At 48.4% G+C, this 22,010-nt stretch overlaps 1 pseudogene; it reads right to left on the reverse strand.

The window, feature by feature from the left end:
- Positions 1–11,151: 11,151 nt before the first annotated feature.
- On the reverse strand, positions 11,152–19,956 carry LOC147002044 (uncharacterized; annotated as a pseudogene).
- Between the last annotated feature and the right edge of the window lie 2,054 nt (positions 19,957–22,010).

Below are 22,010 nucleotides of genomic sequence, written 5' to 3' on the forward strand. Positions count from 1 at the left end.
ACCACTTAAGGCTGAGGCCAAGGAGCATCCCAGTTTGTGGAGTTGACAGTTGCTTTGGGCAAGCTGCAAGCAAACAGCTGTGACTTCAGTCCCCAAAGCTCCCCCTTCTCCTTACCTGTGTCAACATTTTTATTTTTTAAAGCAATACAGCCAAGGTGGGGGTTGGGAGTGGGCAATGGGGAGGGAGGGAGCCAGGGCCTCTATCAGCTCTGGGGTCCTTGCATATGTAACACTGTCGTATAATTAACAGTGAAGATCATTTACATTGTCGCTTAGCTAATTTTCATAATGTTTTCTTTATTATCAGAGGAAGAAATTAACCCAAGAATTTATTTACATAGCAGCCTCAAACAGTAACAGCTTGCTAATTGCCTGTTAGGTGATTAATAAGCTTACAGCAGATGCTAATGCGTCGTGGGCTCCCGTTTCAAAGGTGCTCTTCCTGCACGCCTGTGTTTTTGGCAGCTTAATTAGTGCAATAATTATGTACTTGTTGCTCCTTCTTTCGAGCAAATACTGTCAAATGCTTAAAAGATTAAAGTGAATTATATCCTGAGAACTCACACGCTGGAGGATGCCCATCGTACTAACTTCTCTGCTAGTGCAAAAATAGACAAGAATAAATAAGAGCGGGCTCTGATGTGCCATGATGAGTTACAGACTCAGCCCAGGCCTGGCTCTGACTTTGTCCCTTGTTAATGGAAAACCCTAGGAGCATGCCTCAGTTTCCCATCTATGTAAGGTATGGGAATCTGTCAGCATGAAGGTGGGGAGGGGAGATGGGAATCTGAGAGATTCAAATAACTCAGCATTCATTGTAAGGGATATATCTCACTTGGTTATTTTTTTTTAATTTATTTTACTTGTATACATATACATGTGCATGCATGTGTATGTGTGTGTATTCACACACGTGTGTACAGGTGCAGGCAGAGGCCAGAAGAGGGCATCAGATCCCCTGGGGCTGCAGTTCCAGACATTGTGGGCCACCCAGTGCGGATCTGAACTCAGATCATCATGATTTAGCAGCAAGTCCTCTTAACCTCGGAACCATCTCTCCTGTCCCCTCATTTCACTCTTAATTAGAAGAAATTGGTTGTCGAGAGCCTTCACTGGGATGGCTAGAGAACTTTAATTCCTGGTTGAGAAGCAGATGGCATTGCGATGTTGTATACTGTGATGGAGACATAATGGTTATGGGGAAGGAAATGTTATCTCTTGACATAAACAGTAAAGAATTCAGGGCTGATGCTGATGGCTGCCATCTGCCTTAACACTTCCAGCCTCCTCTTAAAGTGAACGGTCTGCAGGTGGAAGGCTAGGATAGGGAGGACGCCTTGAAGCTTAACACTGGATGGTAGCTGGATGGTAGCTCAGTGGAAATGCCCTTGCACGGAGTCCTCATTGTGATGGTTCCCTAAGAGGACTCAGCTAAGAGGCAAGGCTCCAGCGCACCTACGAGAGATGTTAATCGAGGTGGGTGAACCTATGTCAAGCATAGACAACACCTTCTGTCTGGAGCCCAGATATAAGGAGGTCTGAAGTAGAAATCATTTCTCTCTTTGCTCTCACATCTTGTTTATGAGTGGTTCTTAACCCATGGGTAACGACCCCTTTGGGGATCAAAGGACCCTTTCAGGAGGGTTACATATCAGATATTTACATTGATTCACAACAGTACAAAAATAGTTACAAGGTAACAATGAAAATAATTGTATGGTTGGTGGTCATCACGACATAAGGAACTCTATTAAAGGGTTCCAGCATGAGGACGGGTGAGACCTCTGCCATAGACTGTTGCTGCTGTGTTCCACTGAAACTGGCCCAACCTTTCTGCCTTGCAATGTCTCCTGGGGTTGCGTGGCTTCCCAGGAACCCTCTGGGCTTCCTTTGCCAGATTAGTAGCTGAAGCCTCTAGCCTTGTGGACTTATTGGCTTCTGGCTCCTCAGCATCTCCATTGTACAGACAGCCATTACTGACTGGCCGTCCCCTAGCAAGTGAGATAGCTTAATAAATCTCCTTTTAATATATATTCATTCTATCAGTTCTGTTCTTCTACAGAACCCTGACTAACACAGTGATTTTCAATAAAAACACCGAAATCTAAAAGAGAAAAGACCTCAAAGGTGTCTGCTGGGGACTTTACTAAGGACCTGTGTAGCTATTTCCTCTTGAATGTATTTGAAAATGTACACAGGCCACATCAGAAGTCCATCAGGACTTGAACATTAGACTGGAGCCACCCCTGGTCAAACCCAGCTCTACCCCTTGTTAGCTCTGTGGTAGGGGCCTAAGCCTTCTGTGCCTCCATTTCCTCGTTTGTGATATGGCGATGTATTCATTACTAAGATTTCAAACCGGTGGGTGTGGGTTTTAACACAGAACGAGGTGCCCTGGCAGGCTCATCCTTGTGTCGCTGTCATTATGACTGGTGTGAGCCCTGAGGTTCCTCCTCCACTGAGCTATGAGACCACAAGCATTTACTGTTGACTTGTTCTATGCCATCTTCAGTGCCGGGATGGTTCCTAGTTTCTGCCCTCTAACAGAAGGGACCACAGTCTTACCAACATTTCACTCTGCTAGCCCACAGAGTCTTGTCATCAGGACTGGGCCCAGCCCCTCAGTTTCTCCTTGCCCTTGATGAAGTCCTTGACCACAAAATTCCTAGCTTGACAGTGTGGTGCCCTCCTCACCCCCACCTGCCTCTTCAGCTATAGTAGCTTCCCACGGAGCTTACCCCATGCCCATTAGCTAAATCTTTCCTATTTCTGGTTCTCTTGCTTGAGATGTATACACTGACCTCTGACTTCTCAGCCTTTCTAACCCCAGGAGCTGCCCTTGGTCCTTGATTGTGTTGACTGCCTCAATCCTTCCAGCAGGGGCTGGGTCTGCTCACCCTCCAGTTTCTTATGAACATTTCCTTTGAACAGGCACAAACACACATGGTCTTGGTATGTCTTACCAGGCCACTGATCCTTCACATGCTCTGACTCTGGCCTGCATTCTCCTATCTGGGAGATGAGGGATGGAGACAGTCTTAGTGCTTATTAGTAGTGAGTCTTTATCTAGAGCCTGTGAAGTCCCAGGGCCCCAAACAAAACCACATTGGCGCAGGAGCTGGGCAGCATTTCTGCTAAGGAATCAAATGAACACATGGATGAGAGATGCCCCTTTTCAGTCCCCCTGCTGGCCCAAGACTCTGTTTCTCTCCCACTTACTAATATACTCTCAGGATCCAATTTCCTGTCAATTCCACAACCAAATTCTGCAGGCTAGGTCCAGCAAAGGTGGATCAAATCAGGGTACCACAGACACCCCTCTCACCTATCCCTGAGCCTGCCTGTTTGTGACACCAAACATCCACCAATAAAACATGCTTGCGGCTATCTAGAGCAGAAGTCACAGACTTTATCAGGTTGTGGGGAGAAAGGCTCAGGCTGCCAGTGATTATTCAGACCTGTGGCCTATCCTCCCACATATCTCAGCACCTGTCCTTCTCCTTCAAGGGCACTCTGCCATGGCATCACCTGCTAAGACTTCCTTCTTCAAGAGTGTCCCAGAGAGGCCTGCTTTCAGGTCATGTGTGTCCCATGCCTATCGTGAAGAAGATGGCATGGTGTTTTCTCACCTGGCATCTGTTCTTCGTGGAATTGGCCTGTTCCTAGGTAAGAATGGGGGTCTCTCTAATGCTCAGATGTCATGTGAGTATGGACCTTGAGAAACAAAGAAGGCAGGGCTGGAAGCCCAAGTATGTTCTAAGAGCTGTGTTGTGTGCATGTGTGTGTATTTATGGATACACATTTTCACAGCGATTAGACAGGTCCTCCATGAACCCAGGGGTCCCCCTGTGTACACGTCCCCATTTTTAGAATCATAGATGCCCATCACCACATCTAGATTCTTTTTACGTCAATGCTGGAGACTGACATAAAATAAAAAGATGGACCCACCCTGTGTGTGTACAGCCAGCATTTTAGTAACTGAGTTATCTCCCCAAGCCCAGCATAACTGTTACTTTTTACAGAGAGCCTGCCGTCTGCCAATAGGACAAAGGAAGGCGAGCTACTTGGTTATAGCAGGAGTGGTGCCTATTGTCGGTGCACACAGGAGCAGAGGCCCATCTTCTCACCAGTAGCTCAGGCCACCCTCCCAGCCTTCCTTCCTTTGTGCATGACCTGTGATGAGCATTAAGTTTGGACGCCGAGGGGGTGCACGAGCACGCTTGTGAGATTTTGGCTTCTTGGTGTCCACTCTCCTTTCCCACCCTGGTATTCTTTTGAGGCACTACACCTCCATTACTCCCAGCCTCAGCTCCCATTGGGCTGTGGTGTGTAGTCATGTATCCTAAGGGCATCTGTGGCATGGTGATTTGAATAAGAATTGTCCCCGAGGACTCAGATATGTGAACATTGGGTCCCCAGGTGGCAGTGTTGTTTGGGGGAGGTTCTAGAACCTTTAGGATGAGGGAGAGCAGAGAGTGTTGCTAGAGGAAGTACATAATTGGAGCTGCCTTTGAGGGTTTCTAGTCTCCCTCACTTCCTGCTTGCTCTCTCTGCTCCCTGCGTGTAGTTGAGATGTGACTCCTCTGATCCTGGCTCCTGCTCCCCGTGCTATCAGCAGACTCTGTTACTCTGGAGCAGTAAGCCAAACTAAACTCTTTCTTCTATATGCTTTTTCCCTAGTGGCATTTTAGCTCAAACAACCGGAAATATACTAACACATTGTCCAATAGGAAATGCTTTTAGGCATCTATCCAACCAATCACGTGGCTCTCACTGTCCAATCATATTAAATCCTAGGAGCCTGAAAGGAGTCAGCTGCAAGCCAGTGACTTCATGAGTTCTGATTGCACCATCTCCCCTCAGTGCTTAGAGAGCCTCTGACAGTGAAAAGCTGAAGGGAAGGCACTGCTCAGTGCCCCTGGATGTAGCCATGCCTGAGCCCAACACCTCCCTTGCTTGAAAGTTCCACGTACCAATACTTATCCTCTTTCTGCCTTAATTGCAGTTTGTGGGGGATTTTCTCACACACAACAGCAAGCTTCCTATAATATCCATTGCTCCATGAAATGGGAGGTGTTAATTACCTTGCAGGCCAGGGAGCTTTACAGATAGACAACTGTGATGACATTAGCAAAGATGATGTGTTGACAAGAAAGAGGGAAAGATGGAGGTCACAGCACAGACGAGAAACGCTGGTTCCTGGCACCCAGGAAGAGCCTCCAGAAGCAATGAGTCCAACACGGAGGGACATCTCAGCATTCTGAACAGAGAGCCCTTTGCCTTTTCCAGTCCCCTTTCCCAGAAGAGGTCACCCCAGCGCTGGAGGTCCCTAGAGTCTGCTGGCCCCATGAGTGTAGACTTCCTGCCCAGACGGTGCTCCTGGGATGAGGTCATGGCTGGGGAGCGTCTTCCACTCTCTTAAGCTGCTGCTTTCAGTAGCAATCGCCGTGTCGTTGCTTAATCTCAGAATTATCTGATTGTCACAGTCAAGCTTTCCACATTAGGCAGCGAGCCAGCAAGTCACTTAACCTATAATTGCCCTTTAATGAAGCCCATCTTCAAAACTGAATTGTCACAGGGAAACTTGTAAACATACAGTGAGGTCCAAGACCGAGCTGGCCCCAGACGCCACAGCCAGGCCCTTGACTCCTCTCTGGCGTCAGCCACATTTGTCTGAGTTATTGGGGCTTTAGCTCCAGCTGCCACCCACAGTAGAGAGGAGCCTGGTGTTCAGAGCTTTCCCAGAAGCAGGTCAAACCTTTTAAAAGCAAGCTGAGGGTGCTTGGCGTGGGTATACACAGTTCCTGAAGCCAAGTGCCCACCCGCCTCATGCCCTGAGCTACAAACTACAAAAGTAAAGCCAGCTTTGTGACTTGAACTTGATGAAACCTATGTGGCCTGGTTTTTAGTGACGTCATGTGGCGGTGGGTGGTCTGCCATATGTAAAGAGTGGGCGAGGGAGGTTGATGTTAAAGAAGGTGGCTCACCATGAGACATATGTGCTGAGTGTTTGTATTGCAGGGTATCTGTGTTCTGTGGCAATGTCTGTGTGTATATGTGTGTGGGGGGAATGCATGCATGTATAGGCACATGTATGTGAAGGTCAGAGGACATCTTTGGGGGGGGGTTGTTTCTCATGAATCATCCACTTTGCTTTTTGAGGCAGGATATCTCAGTGGCCTGGAGCTCACCATTAGGCTAGCCTACCTGTCCAATATGTCTCAGGGATCCACCTAAAGACTGACCTTCTAAATTACTGAGATTACAAGCACATCTCCTCACATGACTTTTCAATAGGGATGTATTTTTGGTTTATGTGCATGAATATTTGCCTTCATATATGTGTGCCACAGGTGTGCTTGGTGCCATGGAGGTCAGAGGAGGGCATCGGATCCCCTGGGACTGGAGTCACAGATGGTTGTGAGCCACATTGTAGAGGCTTGGAACCTAACTAGGTCCTCTGTAAGAGCAACCAGTGTTCTTAATCCAGACATGGCTTGCGGGCTTTCTCTTTCTCTCTCTCTCTCTCCCTCTCTCTCTTCTTCCTTCCTTCCTTCCTTCCTTCCTTCCTTCCTTCCTTCCTTCTTTCCTTCTTTCCTTCTTTCCTTCCTTCCTTCCTTCCTTCCTTCCTTCCTTCCTTCCTTCCTTCCTTCCTTCCTTTCTTTCTCTCTTTCTCTCTCTCTCTCTCTTCTTTCTTTCTTTCTTTCTTTCTTTCTTTCTTTCTTTCTTTCTTTCTTTCTATATGGCCACTGGGGATTGAACTCTGGTTCTTATGCTTGCAGGGTAAGCCCTGTACTGCCTGAGCTACCTCTCCAGCCCTCTCCAGCTACCCCTCAGGTCTCATCACATCTTAGTTAGCATGCTGGACGTAAAGTGTGACAATCAGCATGCTGACATCAGGACCAGGGAAAGAACATACAGAGCACTCGCTCGGTGCCAGGTGTGTGGCTGGACACTTTACAAGCTCTCCGTGTGGCCATGGGGACAGCTCCAGAGCTCAGTCCTGCCCTTACTTAGACTGTGAGGGATGGGAGATGGGGTTGGGTGACTAGCTTGATGCTCTGCAGCGTGTGATGTGGAAGAACAAGACTTGAACTCTGATTTACCAGATATAAGACTACTCCGCGTCTAACCAGACAACCTGTGTATCAGCTTCTTCCAGCTGGTCTCTAGCTGAGGAAAAGGCCAAACAAAGAAGCTGTGACATCATGAATACATCTTGGATTTGTTTCAAAGCAGCGGCACAATGTAGCGAGAAGTAGGAAGAAACAGGACAGCAGGCATCTTAGCTGGGGGATGACCTCACACAAGGTCACTATATGGTTTTGACTAGTATGGAAGATGTATTACCAATTTGGTTTTTCTAAGAATTTCTGTAGAAGTGGTCATTCCCAGGTCACCCATGCATACCCTTAACCCCCCAAACCATCACTGACACAAAGTCACCTTTTCAAATTAGTTATGTCCCTTCAAAACAGCACATTCTATGAGTATAAAAACAGTGTCTGGCTGGTTCACCTAATGAATGAACACAGGGAAAAGACTAGTACCAACAGGCACTTAATAAATGCTTGCTGAATGAAGGAAAATCCAAATGCATGGGCCCTAAAGGCTGATCCAGTCTGGATAGGCACAGAGGTTATAGATTGGACAAGCTTGGCTGGAGACTGGCTGGGCCAGAGGCCTAAGCAGCAGGAGGCCAAGGTCAGAGCTGTAATGAGAGAAAGGCCCAACCCAGGCCGAAGCCACAACCAGCAATGCTGAATGCACAACTTGGGTAAGCTGTTGGGGCCACTTTTCAATCATACCTAGTTTGCAGACACAGCATCGACAACATATTTTTTATTACTGTGATGGGGTCACTCTCACGCCGCCCGCAAGAGCTGTGGAGAGCGAAGCTCTGTTTGTGTCTCAGCTCATTAACTGGAGGGTTGGCCAGTGTGCACCCTGTGGACATGGCTCAAAAGACTTTGACACATTTTCAAAGACTTGAAAGAAACAAACAAATAAACAAAATCAATTAAGGGGACAGCCTGGAGTGCCAGCTGGGAATAAAGATGTTACTGAGGTTAGAGGAAGGGAAGGAGAGACAGAGACAGAGAGAGAGAGAGAGAGAGAGATTGGGAGCAAAAGAATGCCCCTTCCCCAGGCCCTGCCACAATGCGGTGCCACTTGGAAACTGGGCTGTATGGTCAGCACAGGAGATTGAGGCTCTGGTGGGGTCCCTGCCTGTGTCTTAAGGGCTTGCAGGCGGTGCGGTGTCTGGTCTCCCACTAGCTTTCTGACAAAACCCACACTTTGCCACTGGCTTAGAGTGAGGCTGAAGGAGGCACACTGATGACAAGAAGATGCCTTCAAAGGCCTTCCTGCACAATAGGACTCTTCTCCAAAGCTCAAGGAAAGCATGCAGGCATGGCAATAGCTACCGTGACCTTGACCTTTGATTTGAAGCAATTGTGAGTTAACAAGAAAGCGCTTCCTCATCAGCTTTCAAAAGTGACTGGAGAGAGGGCTGAGGCCTCATAGACCCAGGCTGAGAGGACTGGTGGTACATATGCCCAACGCTATGGAGCAGGTCATCTGGGATTCTGGTCCTTTCCAGGGTCCCTGGGCTTAGACCAAGTCAGGTCCATGACTCCACTCGTTCCACAGCTCCTGTGGCCTGTTTTGACACCTGTCACCAGGCCCCTTCAAACCCAGCTGCTGGAAACAGCCGTGACTGCCGTTGTTGGCTGGAAACATCAAACACTCCCTCCTTCCCAGGTCGCTGCTCTCTCTTGATGGATTCTTCTGGAATATTAATCAGCCCGCATAGGCTGGAGCAACAGATTTCTCTTAGGAGAAAAAGCAAAATGAACATAAATATGTCTGGGCTAATGATTCCCTTTGTCATAACACTCTGCATTTCTCCACGGGCCTCCGCTTCCGCCAGGCTTGTTTCAAACAAGCCGTGACCTTGCGAGCTGACTGCTGCGATTAAGATCACCCTTCCCAGTAACAGGAAGCGAGGAAGGTGCCCGAGCTTCTGCATCTCGCCTAAAGTCTTGCTTCCTGCTCTTTCCCTGTCCCTTGGAATGGGTGTCTCCGAGAGGGTGTTTCGAGGGGAACTCTCCTCTCAGTTTTTATGAAACGGATCTTATTGCAGGATAGTAAACGTCCTGCAAGCTTATACACCACCTTTCCTTCTTTTCCTCTTTATTCGGTGTCTGAAAATGTAACTAGTCCCCTTCCCTTGTCCTTCTTTACTCGACCAAAGGTGATTTAGAGGAGGGGTAGGTTTGCCTCCTTTTACAGGCTGAAGTCCATCCAATAGAGCCAGGGCAGGAAGTTGAAGTCAAAACCACAGAAGAACACCGCTCGCCAACTCACTCATGGGATTATAGGTGTGAACCAACGATCCTATTTTAAATTTAGCCATGTGTGCACACTTTCGAGTGTTCACCTGTATGTGTGAGCATGTTCATGCATGCGGAGGCCAGGGGATAACACTGGGTGTTGTTCCTCAAATGTCACCCCAGCTTTTATTGAGAGAGCAAGTCTTAGTGGCCTGAAAGTTCCTGAGAAGGCTAGGATGCTGCCCAGGGCGCTCCAGGGATCCTTCGTCTCTCCCTTCCACACAGCTTTCTCTCCCTCATTTTTATTAATTATTTGAGAAATCTGAACAATGCATTTCAATTGTTTTCACCCCTCCTCTCTCCCCCATCCCTCCGCTTATATCCCTCCTCCCCTACCCACCCAACTAACTCATCAGGTAAGAGTTTCGATGCCTCTATGTGACCTTTGGTGCACTGTGGTTAACCTACCCTTGAGGGAAACTGACTTTCCATTTCCCAGCAGCTATCTAACGCCCATAGCTGGGGCTTTGTGTGGCTTGATCTTGTGCATACTGTCTCAATGGCGGTGAGTGACTATGGGCACCTGCCCTACTGTGTGAGAAAACCTTTCCCCTTAGTCGTCTATCTCTTAAATTCATTCTATCTTCTCTTCTATAGTGTTCCCGGGTCTTGGGAGGAGGGGTGTGTTATAGATGCCTCGCTGAGGGCAGAGCACTCTGCAGTCTCTCAGTCTGGGTCATGACAATTTGTGATCAACAATCTGTGTTGATCACAGCACCCTGGATGAAAACCTTGTAAATGAAACCGTTTTCCTACTTAGCATCTAGCAATGCCATTAGCAGCTATTTACCCAAGAAAAGTGAAAATAATGCCTATGAGGCAGGGGTCACAATTGCCAGTAACCTGGGAACAGCCAAAATGCTAGTGAACATGGAGGCTCCAGACTGGGACGGCCTCCCAGGTGTGTGGCATGAAGAGTCATGCCAAAACAAGCACAAAATGCTTCCATGTATAATTTTGGTGAGAAAAGTCACAAGAATAGTTGTCTGGGAATGTACAGAAGTGATGTGCGCGACACACACACACACACATACACACACACAAAATCCATTTCTGGGGCAGTCGAAAGGGCTTAAATGTTGGCTGATGTGGTGTGGGTATTCTGCATATTAGAAGAAAGATATGTACATCTTTATCGTATGCCAATTTTGTCTTAGTTAAAATAACAAGACAGAGGCTGAGTGTGGTGGCACACATGTTTACCCTCAGCACTTGGGATGCAAAGACAGGTGGGTGATTTCCATGCCAGCCAGAGCTACATAATGAGACCTTGTCACAACAAAACAAAACAAAACAGCAAAACAAAAAATAAATAAAACAAAAAAAGGAAGAAAGCAAGCAAGCAAAACAAACAGAAAAAAACCAGGAACTTGCTCTGATGAGATGGCTCAGCAGATAAAAACTACAAGTTGTCCTCTGACCTTCGCATCCATGCCACTGCACACATAGGTCTGTGTACATGCACACACACAGAGAATAAGTAAATAAAAATTACAAGAGAAACAGAAGAAGAAATCCCAAGGAGCCTGTCATTTTAGGCCCCGAGCAAGGTCTTCATCACACGAGGCTGTCCTCAGAACAGCTCTTTCTTTGCCTAGGCAACTGCAGAGTACAGGCAGACCTGCAGAGCCCGAGGGTCTGGCCCGGCCCTCACTGCTTGAGCGAATCTCTTCAGCTTAGGGAAGCAGCTATAAATTCCTCTTGAAGTCTGTGTGAGCCCTGCTGCACTCTGGTCTTCTCTAAGTCTCTGCGTTTATTTTAAGCCTTTCCCCCTTCTGTGGCTGAGTCCATCAGAGAAAATAAGCGTTCCCCTGGATGACGCGTGACCCCAGTAGAGGGCAAGCTGTCTGGCCAACTTGGGCAGCCAACAGAGGAAGGTGTCCTGGAGGTCTGCACCACCAGTTGGATCTGAAAGGATGGATGCTTTCCTGCCGTTCCCTGGCCAAGAGGCGAGAAGAGGGCCAGACAACCTGGAAAAATAAAGTTTCCCAGTGACACCTCCAGGCCAGTCCTTCAGGAAACCCATGCTCTCCCCCGTGCCAGCAATCACATTTGTGCTGACTCCCTTGGGGCTTCCAGCCACTGGGAGTCAGATGGAGGAGGTGCCCACAGGGCAAAGGGGAGGAGGAAGAGGACTAAGGAGATGGAACAAAGCAGAATCTGGGAAGGGATGGGGAGGCAAGAGAGGAGAAAAGGAGGCAGACTCGAGACATCTGATACATTCAGAATTTCATCCCTTTGCTGAGGGTTTGAAACTTTCTCCACATACTGTACACCGTGGGTACCAGGGATCAATGTTGTAGGTATGGATCTGGGTCAGGAGGACACCAGATGGCATCCATGGCTTCTTGCACAGAGAGTGATGGAAACACACAGCTCATTAGAAGAAAGAACACTTCTGTGTAAGGAAGATGGCAGAGGGAGCAAGATTAGACTTCAGTGGCCGTGAGGATCCCTAACGGGTCATTTCCAAAGTACACACCATCTCCCACACTCATTTGTCCCAGACTTTTCTTGTTCTAATCTGTCCCTTACATGTAGCCCTGGCTGGGAAGGGTCTCCAGACTTCTTGCCAATTGGCTTTCTTCATATCTATTTATCTTTAAAAGACGAGGAAGCAGGGACTAGGGAGTCAGGGCATTTGCTCAAGTTCACTCAGCTAGTCAGAGGGGAATCCAGCCAGAGCCTCCATCTTCTAGCCCTGCTGAGTGTTTACATGGGACACGATTCAGCACAGCTCCAGAGCCCCAAGGGCTGCTGCTGTCTGTGGAACATTCTGCCTCTCACTGGTGAAGAAGCAGGGCCTCCCACCCCCTACTTTTTTAGGAAATGTAGATCTGCAGGAAACACTTGGCTTTGATGGGCAAGACTAATTAGAGGTCTTTTTGATTTTTTTTAAAAAACTGAGTCAATGTATTTAATTCCGTTTGACCACAGTCACTGGGTATTTGCAACAAGTCCAGGGCGCTGGGAGCTGAGTCTGTTGGACACTGAAGCATCCTTGGATTTTCTTGGCGTTGTTTTCTTTCTCTCTGGTTTTGTTTTGATTTTGTTGCTGTTCTTGTTGCTTTAAAAATACACACACTCTGGAGTCGGATACTTTGACTTCTTTGATGCTTGGGAAGCTAACCATACGCTCCTAAAGTTAGACAGAATGGAGTTGACCTTGGCGGAAATTAGACCACAGCCTCAGCGGTCTCTGGCCATGGGCCTGGCCCACAGCCTGTGCGGTCAGCAGAGTGTCATTAAGTTCTCTGGAGAAAAGCAGAGCCCAGAGACCTGCCGCTTCTACGGCCATTGGTGTCCTGCCCCTCCCTGTGCAGGCAGGACCAAGTGCTAACGAGAGCCAAGGCTGTAGTGCCGTGGCTTAGTGGTGGGGCCCACAGAATGCCTCCTTAAACTTCAACAGATGTCTCCTCTCCAGAACCCTCACTATAACAACCTCTGCCAGTGAATTCCACCGGCTACCTTACCTGCCTCTGTGAATTCCATTGGTTCCCTCACTTGCTTGTCAGTAAGGACTCCTCTAGTTTGAGCTTTGAAGATACCTCTATTGGTAACGCCTGCCTAATAAGCACAGGATCCTGAGATGGGTCTCCAAAATCTATGCCAGTTGGCGGTAGGCATGGCAGCACATGCTTATAATCCCAGCCCTTGGGAGGCAGAGAGACAAGAGGCTGGGATTACCTGGGGCTCACTGGCTTGACCTCGCCAGACCCTGTATCCATCAAAGATGGATATCATCCCTGAGAGGATGCCCAAAGTTGTCCTTCAGCATCCAGGTGCATACACACCGGTGTGCCAACCATATCCACACAGTCATGCAATAAATATAAATAAATTAATTAATTTTTAAAAAGGACTCCTGATTGAAGCCTATCCAATCCCAGGCCACATTTAACTCAGCAATGGTGACTGGATCCATCATGGGCAACGTGACCACAGCCAGGCCAATCACAAGTATTTTGTCTTTCTGCTCTGAGTTGGTTAAAGTGACAGGGCTTCTATTCTATGTTATAGAAGCAATCTGAGAGGGTAGCCTGTGCTCGACCTCCTGTGTTACAGCTTCAGTTCCTTGAGTCAGCAATCCTAGGCAGCTTACTCCTATTGGATATACTGGCAAGGCATAACCATTTTGGATGTTATTCCTGGGATCTGTAACCAAGAGCCGCAAGCCAAGAGTATGTCCCACTCAACTTTGTGCCTCAAGCACCTGCAGTAGAACAGGCTTGTTAAATAGATGTTTAAACTTCCTTAGAAGGGGTAGAAGGGGGAGACAGAGCTGGGGTAGGTGGGGAACAGGCTGTGTTGAATATCTTCCAGGCCCGAAGGCCGTGCACTAGATATAAGTTATTCAGTGAAATCTTCCTTCCCTACATTGTGGTATCAGGACAGTTGTCATGGTTGGGATGGTAGGTAAAATGAGGCAGAGGGAGGCTGATGGGATGAGCTTGCAGGCTCTGACACTTTAGAGGTGACCTGTTTCCCAGTGCCAGGTCCTCTGGGGGAAGCCTGTACCAGCTATTGGAAGGAAGAGGTCTACAGCCAGACTTCTCAGCCTTCATAGTCCCTGGCCACCCCATACCCCAGCACACACAGGCTCCTAAATTTTGCACCTTACATTTCAGGTGCTCAGTGGCACTAAGGTCAGGCCAATGTGAACCTTTTCTGGGTGGAGCTGTGGACTTTGGAATCCAGAATGGCATGGTAGAGCATGCTGGGGGCCCAAAAGTTGATATGAGCTCAGGACCTGCATCTTCACTGAAACTTACATGATCCTGAGTGAGGGACCTCAGAGATCATTTTACCCATGGAACAAAGAGCTAGTATGCTTGCTATCATGACTCCCATGTTGCTAACCATTGAGGAATATCTTTCCTGTGGCCTGGATCACCCCTCTACCCCTTCCTACATAGCCCCGAGGCAACCTCTGTGGCAGGGACCTGACAGACATGAACCATGTCACTTGCCCAAATGCCCGGAACAAGACCCTTCCTTATTTTTGCATCTGTGAAAATGGAGGTCTAGAGAGGTAAAAAGACTCACCCAAGGTCACTCAGTTCAGCTAGGAACTGAGCCAGAGCTTTTGATATCACTGAGTCTGCCATCCTTTCCTCCAGATGTGCTGACTGGGTCACATTAGTACATGGCAAGATGCCAAGCCACGCTGTATGAACACTTAACTGGGAAACAAATCAATCATATCGATAGAACTTGATACGATAGGGAGGGGAAAAAAGCCACTGAGATATAATGTTATGTGTTATGTGTGGCCTCAACCTCTTTGTCTCCTTATCTGCCACTTGCGCATGCTGGTGTGTGTGTGTGTGTGCCTGTCTGTCTGTCTGTCTGTCTGTCTCTCTCTCTCTCTCTCTCTCTCTCTCTGTGTGTGTGTGTGTGTGTGTATGTATGTGCAAGAAGTCAATGTGGGGTGCCTTTCATTGATCTCTCTCTCCCTGTATCCTTTGAAACAGGGTCTCTCACTGAACCTGAATTTCATCAATTCAACCAGGCTGCTGGTCAGTGGGCTTCAGGGCTGTGCCTGACGGCTTCTCCAGCACCCAGATCATAGACAAACACTGCCAAGTCTGGTACTTTACATGGTTTCTGGTTTCTGGGGATCTCACCCTTTCACCAACTCAGCCATCTCTCCAGGCCCATCTAAGACACCTTTGAAGTCTAATAGCCCATGAGTTTGTGTACCCAGTATGGTACTAGAAAAAAAAATTCAAGCTATAAAAGAAATAAAAGAAACAGCTATTCAATATGAGGAGCAACAAAAATATTCAGTGCAGTCCTTAATTTATATAATTACAGGCCAAGTGCTGCTTCTGCGAAGGCCCGCCTGCTGGGCACAACGGGAGAGGGGAGGCCTCCCGGAAGGCAACACTAAATCCGTCTTAGAGGATGCAGGCTGGAGAGAATGTCATTGCAGTGCAAACAAGAGAAAGCAAAGAAGAAAACAGTGAGAGGTAGGGCTGTGTTTAGGGGCAGACCAGCCTGGCTGGAGAAAAGTTCCAGATGAGCTATGGAGGAAGCAAGAGATCAGCTTGAGGGCTCATCTGGCCATTGAATGACAGAGGCTATGCTCTACAGAGCGTACCAGCAAACCTCTCGCTGCTGGCAGCTCTCTCCACACTCAAAGGGTTCTGAGGCAGAGATATATGGTAGGCAGAGGCCAAGGCTTTGAAACGCTCTCATTTCTTCAATCCAGTTTCTCTTCTTGGAGAGTCTCAGGGTTTGGGGCAAGGAAAGAGTCTATGAATGAGGGGTTGCATTCACTCATACAACTCACAAGCCAATGTAGCCTTTGAACCACAACGGGATGCGGGGACGGGGGCGGGCTCCCAGTGATCTCGTGGAGAGTTTGCCTTACTCTGTCCCCACTTCGCTGCACGACCCCTCCTCCCAAGCAACCTTTCCTGACTCAAGCCTGAGCCAAATGGTACCCAAGCAGCTCCTAACTTAGATTTGCCACTTTAGGCCTAACAGATCAGATCTCTGCGCTGCTGGCTCCCGCAACCTGATGGGTTGATGCTCATTGGCTCAGACTTGATCACGTGCCCATCTTCAACCCAATTACCAAGGCCTGAGGCTACACAAAATACTCCTAATTGGCCAAGCCTAATAGACTATGCGCCCATCTTTAAAAGTAGAGAATGGGTTTTACCCTGAAAGAAACCATGGAAACAGACACAAGATAGGGATGCCAGTTACTAGAGAAAAGACCCGGATGCTCAGGCACTTGCACCTGGCCCCCATTAGCAGATAAGGAAGCAGGTTCACACTGGTTGACATCTTCTCTAAGACTTCACTGGCATTGGATTAGGAAACTGTCTTCAAGGAAGGTGCAATGGGTGATCTTAATCTCACCGCCATGGAATTTAGAGTCACCATGGAAACAAACCTCTGGGGATAGCTGTCAGGGAGTTTCTAGATTCTAGGAAAACCCACTCTGAATGTGGGCAGCACCATTCCTGTGGGCTGGGACCCTGCACTGAATTAAAAGTAGAAAATGAGCGGAATGCCCGCATTCAGCTTCCTTGGTTTCCCTTGTGGTTGCTATGTGGCCTCCTGCCTCCAGCACCCAGGGCCATGCCTCCGCAACCAGGACGGACTGTATGAACTGTGAGCCCCAGCAACCCTTCCCTTCCTTAAGCTGCTCTTGTAGAGTATTAGTCACAGCCACATGGAAAGTAACAAGCCATGGGCCCGGCTTCCTTGCTTTGTGTTGGACATTGTGAAACTCCGACGCTAAGCCGCTGAAGGCCCCCTTCCCCCTCCCAAGAGCTCTTAAGCCTGAGGTGCAGAGGACTGGACAGACAGCCTCGGGGAAGTTCTCATCTTTCTTCAATTAATACTTCTTGGAGAGTCTCGGCAGCGGGGCCAGGAATTTGTTAAATTACATAAACATCATTGTGACCCGTAAAATTCAATGAATCTCGGCCTGTTTACCCGCGGCTGGCTTTAATGTTTGCACAGTGTAATTTAATGTGTCAATTTGCTCTCAAATAAAAAACATCTGGCCCTCTGACATGCCAAAGAAACTGGAGAGCTGATGTTCAAAATCGGTGCTGAGCTCCAATCCGGGACGACGCAATGGAGAGGGAGGGAAGGCACGAGGCTGAGGAAGGGAGGCCTGTGTCAGTCCCATCTACTTCTGGCCTCATGACAAACCCCTGTTTGCAAGTCTGGAAGATGCAGTAGGATTTCATCCTAATGAGAATGAAGAAAAGCCAGGAAGAACACATACCATCTTTAACTGGCACCCGTTGTGCAATTAAATTTCCTGCGGCTGTCCCTGCCAATATTGACGTTCATATGATTGGATTTTTAACAATCTTATTATTTTGTAATTGAGAGGAGCAGGGAGAAATGACACTTCTCTGTGGTGATGAGCTTCATAGCTGGAGCACTGCTCCCTGCACTGGGGTTGTCTGCCTGGCCTGAGCTCCCTTCCCTGTGGATTCCCAGGTTGGAGCCGGAGGAAGGGCCGAGAGCCAGTGCTTTCCCAGTGAGGTCATACCTTCCGCACAACTTGGTTCTCCTCCACCGGATCCCCACACGGCTCAGGCTACAGGCAGAGGCAGGCTTGGCAAGGCAGGGTGGGTTGGAGGCCTGACCTACATAGAACAGCTTAGGGAACTTGGTCCTCTTCTGAGTGACAGGTGAGGGCCAAGATCTTGGATGGGGACTACAGGACTCTGTGGATGAGTTCTTCCCTGGGACACGAAACTAGAGGGACACCTTGTCCACTTCCATTTTCGACTGTGCCCTTTCTTTCCCAGGATCTCAGGGTGGGTCTGGCTGAGGAAACTCAGGATGGCTTCCACTCCCCTATTTCTCACCCCTATAAACACTTGAGACATCCTGACGAAAAAGGGCCCGGCATGGAGCCTTGGCAGACACCCTACTGGAAAGAGCCCGAGTCTGCTCTGCCTGTGGAAGGCTGAGGTCACCATGAGTTCAGCCTTGCCTGAGCTGAGCAGAAGGCAGAGAGAGAGTCCTCCTTAAGGGAGGCCTCAAGAACTGCTCGGGCTAAGCAGCAGGCTGACGTTTCCCTCTGAGCTGTCAGAAGGGATTAGGCAGGCTGCTCTGTCAACACTGCTGATCCTCCTGCCCCCTCCAGGACAGCCAAGCCTCTTCCTTCAGATCCTTGGGAGACTGGGCTTGTACCAGTCAAGTCCTTGACATTTCAGCACGGCTGGGGGAGCCCTGTGTTTGCCACGATTGAGCCCTGGGTAATTATACATTTTCCTAAGTGGTTGCTGTTTTCCAAACCCAAAACGGTTTTTGGGAGGGGGTAAGAAAATGAGCTGTCTGTCTAGCATGTGAGAAAGGGAAGACTGATGGGGAGGCTGAGAGGAGAGAGAGAGAGAGTCACAGAGAGACAGACAGACAGACAGAGACAGACAGAGAGGGCTCATGTGCACACATTGGAGATAAGGACCTAACAACAGTTGTCTTTCTTAGTCACTCACTCTACATTGTACTTTAAATTATTTTATTTTAATATCATTTTGGTGTCCTTTTGTTTTTGTTGTTTGTTTGTTTGTTTGTTTGTTTGTTTCTTTTTGAGACATCATTTTGCTATATAGCTTTGGCTTGTTGGAACATGCTCTACCGACCAGACTGGCTTTGAACTCATAGAGAGAGATCCACTTGCCTCTGCCTCCCAAGTGCTAGGAACAAACACAAGTACCACCACAGCTGACTTCCACCTTCGCTTTTGAGACAGGGTCTCTCTGAACTGGAAGCTAGTGGACTTGGACGAACCAGCTGGCCAGCAAACCTCAGGGATGCTCCTGCCTCAGTCTCCCCGGTGCTGGGATAACTGACATGCCATCATGGCTGCTTGTTATGTGGACGCTGAGAGTCTGAACTCAGGTAGTCATGTGTGCATGACCAGCCCTCACCAACTGGATCCCCTCTCCTAGGCCAGCAGTGGAGCTCTGGAGGTGGAGAAAACCCCACCCTAGTCAGAGCTTCAGGCTGACCCCTGAGATGGCCATACTGCAACCCTGAGGAACCCTCACTCCCCTCAGTTTGTGCCAGGTGCCAGACACTGGGGTGGCCTCCAAGGACAGAACTGAGGAGGTCACAAATCTAGTCAGATGCTAACTGAACACCAAGCAGGCTGCTAACTTCAACAAAACATCCTGAAACAATTGTCACTCGGTCCTAAAGGTAGAGAGGAAACCAGGAGAAAAAAAAAAGAAGCTTTGAGGAGGACAAGGCAGGCTTCATGGAGGTGACTCAGAATCCCCAAGGATGAATAAAAGTTGGCTATCCTCATAGAATCACAACAGAAACCCTGGTCTTGTACCAAGAGCCCCATACCAATTCAGTGTCTAAAACTTACCAGAGCCCTGTGAGGTAATATTTGTCTTCAGATAATGGAACTAGAGAGTGCAGGGACAAAGCATTCTGGCCCAGGGAAACAGAGTGTGGGAAAGGACACACCACTGAGTACAGAAGGCACTCACTAGAGAGGAGGAAGGAGGGATCAGGGATGGGTGAGGAGCTAGAATGGAAGAAACAAGATGCACTTAGCCAGTAGCATTCTGCAGAGCTTGCAGAGATGGCTGTCTTCCAGAGGATCTGAGCTGAGTTCTCGGCACCCTTCTCACATACCTCCCGCTCCAAGGCGAACCTGGTGCCTTGTGACCTCCTGCACTTGTATGTAACATCCCCCACACACATATTAAACATAGAAAAGAATTTTTAAGTAAAATAAAGCATACTGTAACCCTCAGGGAAAATAGTGTCCTCTCCCACTTTCTACTCTATATTGTGTCATCTTCCCACTCTACTGTATAGCAGGTGCTGGGGTCCCCCACATGACTCACCACTAGGATCTCCTCGTCTTCCCCACCCCTAGGTAGAGAACTAGCCTAACTAAGGGCTGTCGCTTTCCTGCAGGGAGCAGGAGATTCCTTCCAGTTCCCCTCCCCTTCACCTCAGCCCCAGGACAGAAAACCAAAGACCCTCCAGCTGGACCTCCTCCTTGGGGGTGGAGATGGGGGAGACAGAACTCTTCTCTGACATCTCAGGCCATGGAGAGGAAGTGTCCTTGCCTGCCTGGCTTCTGCTTTCTTAAATAACGACTATTTGTGTCTCTTTTCCCTCAACAGTCCTCCTTACACACACACACACACACACACACACACGGGGGGGGGGGGGCGCTTGTGACCACTCCAAACATAGATGACAAGGAGTCTCAGAAAATCGGCCTAAAGAAACACGGAACAAACTGTTTCCTGAACAGGCCTATCATCGTGACCCTTGTAAGCCAAGAGCTCACTTTATAACTTGGGAATGTACAAATATTTACAGTTGTGGGAAAAGGGAGCCAATATCTTCTAGAGGGTCCCAGGATGGGAAAGGAGCTGAGGTCTGCTTAGCCAGTCTCTCCCTCACTATCTGGGACCTTACAGGATCCCCTGCACATGGTCACCAGCCACCCTGTCTCTCTGCCCCTAGTTTTGGGTCTCTGCAGCCTCACAGTAGCGTATGTTCTTTCTCACAACAACTTTGGAAAACCACTGTCTCCATTTATTCTTGGGTTCCTGCCTCCATGGTCATCTTCCCTTGATAGGCTAGCACAGCCTAGGTGGCCAATGTCCATCTCAAACTATGACTTGCAAATCTGTTCCCGTTCTACAGCTGAGTGGCTTGTCATGCTCCCACCCTGTGCCCATCGTTCCTGGTCTCTGAGACACAGCTTGCTCTCCATGCAGTGTGAGAGGGAGAGATGGTGGGAACAAACTTGTCCCGGATGTCTGAGCACCGTTCTAGCTATCTGAAACCAGCAGGTTCAGGACAACCCCAGGGAGAAGACATTCTTCTCTATTCATTTGGGAACTTGGTCTCCTGACCTAGAACTGAAAATACAGAAATAAAAGCAGGAGGGTCTCCAGGCCTAGTGACTTTATTTTATATTCTTTATCTGTATTGACTTAGTATCAAGGGAACTGGTTTTAAAGCTATTTCCTGTGTAATTAACTTCTCTAAGCCTAAGGTGACTACCCTGTCCCAGTTCACCTAGACTAAAACCTCTGTGTGCGTGTGTGTGTGGGGGGGGGGGGGTATGACATCCTTGGGTGTCATTTCTCAGATGCCATAAACCTTGTTTTTTGAGTCAGGATCTTTTGCTGGCCTGGAATTAATCAAGTAGGCCAGGCAGGCTGCCTAGCAGGCTCAAGGGATCTATCAAGGACCATAGTACCAGGACCATAGATGGACGTGTGCTCATGGCCCAAGGAGATTGGACTAATGTTCTCATGCTCGCATAGCAAACACTTCCTGACTAAGTCAGCTCCTCAGCCCCCAAACCATCTTGTTGGGTTTGGGGTTTTTTGTGGGGAGCAGGGGGATGTTTTGGGTTTGGGTTTTGGCTTTTTACAGTGGTAAGACCTGTGTCCCCAGAGACTACTCAGTTATGGGCAAATGGGTCCAGTTGGTCACCCTTTAAAACTAATTCCCTCATTATGAAATGATAATAGTGGAGTTTCTGTGAAGTTTCTCTGAAAAAATACTCACTCAAAACCTCCAGGATGCTGGCATATATACATACATACACATATATGTATACATGTTCATATATAAGCACTCAACTGATGATTTATTAAATTGAAAACCTAGTTTACTGTAGCAAGTTAGGAAGATGCAAGAGTGGAGGGGGGCTAAAAAGTGGGCTTCAGTAGTTTAAATGGGTAACGATTTTAAATGTTGAAGAACATAAGGAGATCCCTCGCAGAGTGCCCCATTAAGGTTCAGTTAAGTGCTCCAGGTGAGACTTCCTTTGACAGGAAAAGCGCTAATCCCTGCACTCTCACATCTGAAGAAGCAAAGTGGATGAAACTCCCCCTGAGCAGAGCCACAGGAAATGCCTTAGAACCCTGAGTCTTAGTCTTATGGGTTAGCACCTGGCTACCCTGTGGCATTGGCTTTTGGCCAGGAGATAGGACAGGGAAGCACAGATGAGAGGCTCCCACGAGAGCCTGAGTCTGCAGTTCACCCCCTGTGACTGCAGACGCTTAGTCTTCACACGTCCGGTCTGGTCACCACATCTGTAAAATGAGGAAGAGAAAGCAGACAAGGTGTCTAACG

Source organism: Mus caroli, unplaced genomic scaffold (assembly GCF_978045245.1).
Source record: "Mus caroli unplaced genomic scaffold, Mus_caroli_1 scaffold_11, whole genome shotgun sequence".
Classification (NCBI taxonomy): Eukaryota; Metazoa; Chordata; class Mammalia; order Rodentia; family Muridae; genus Mus; species Mus caroli.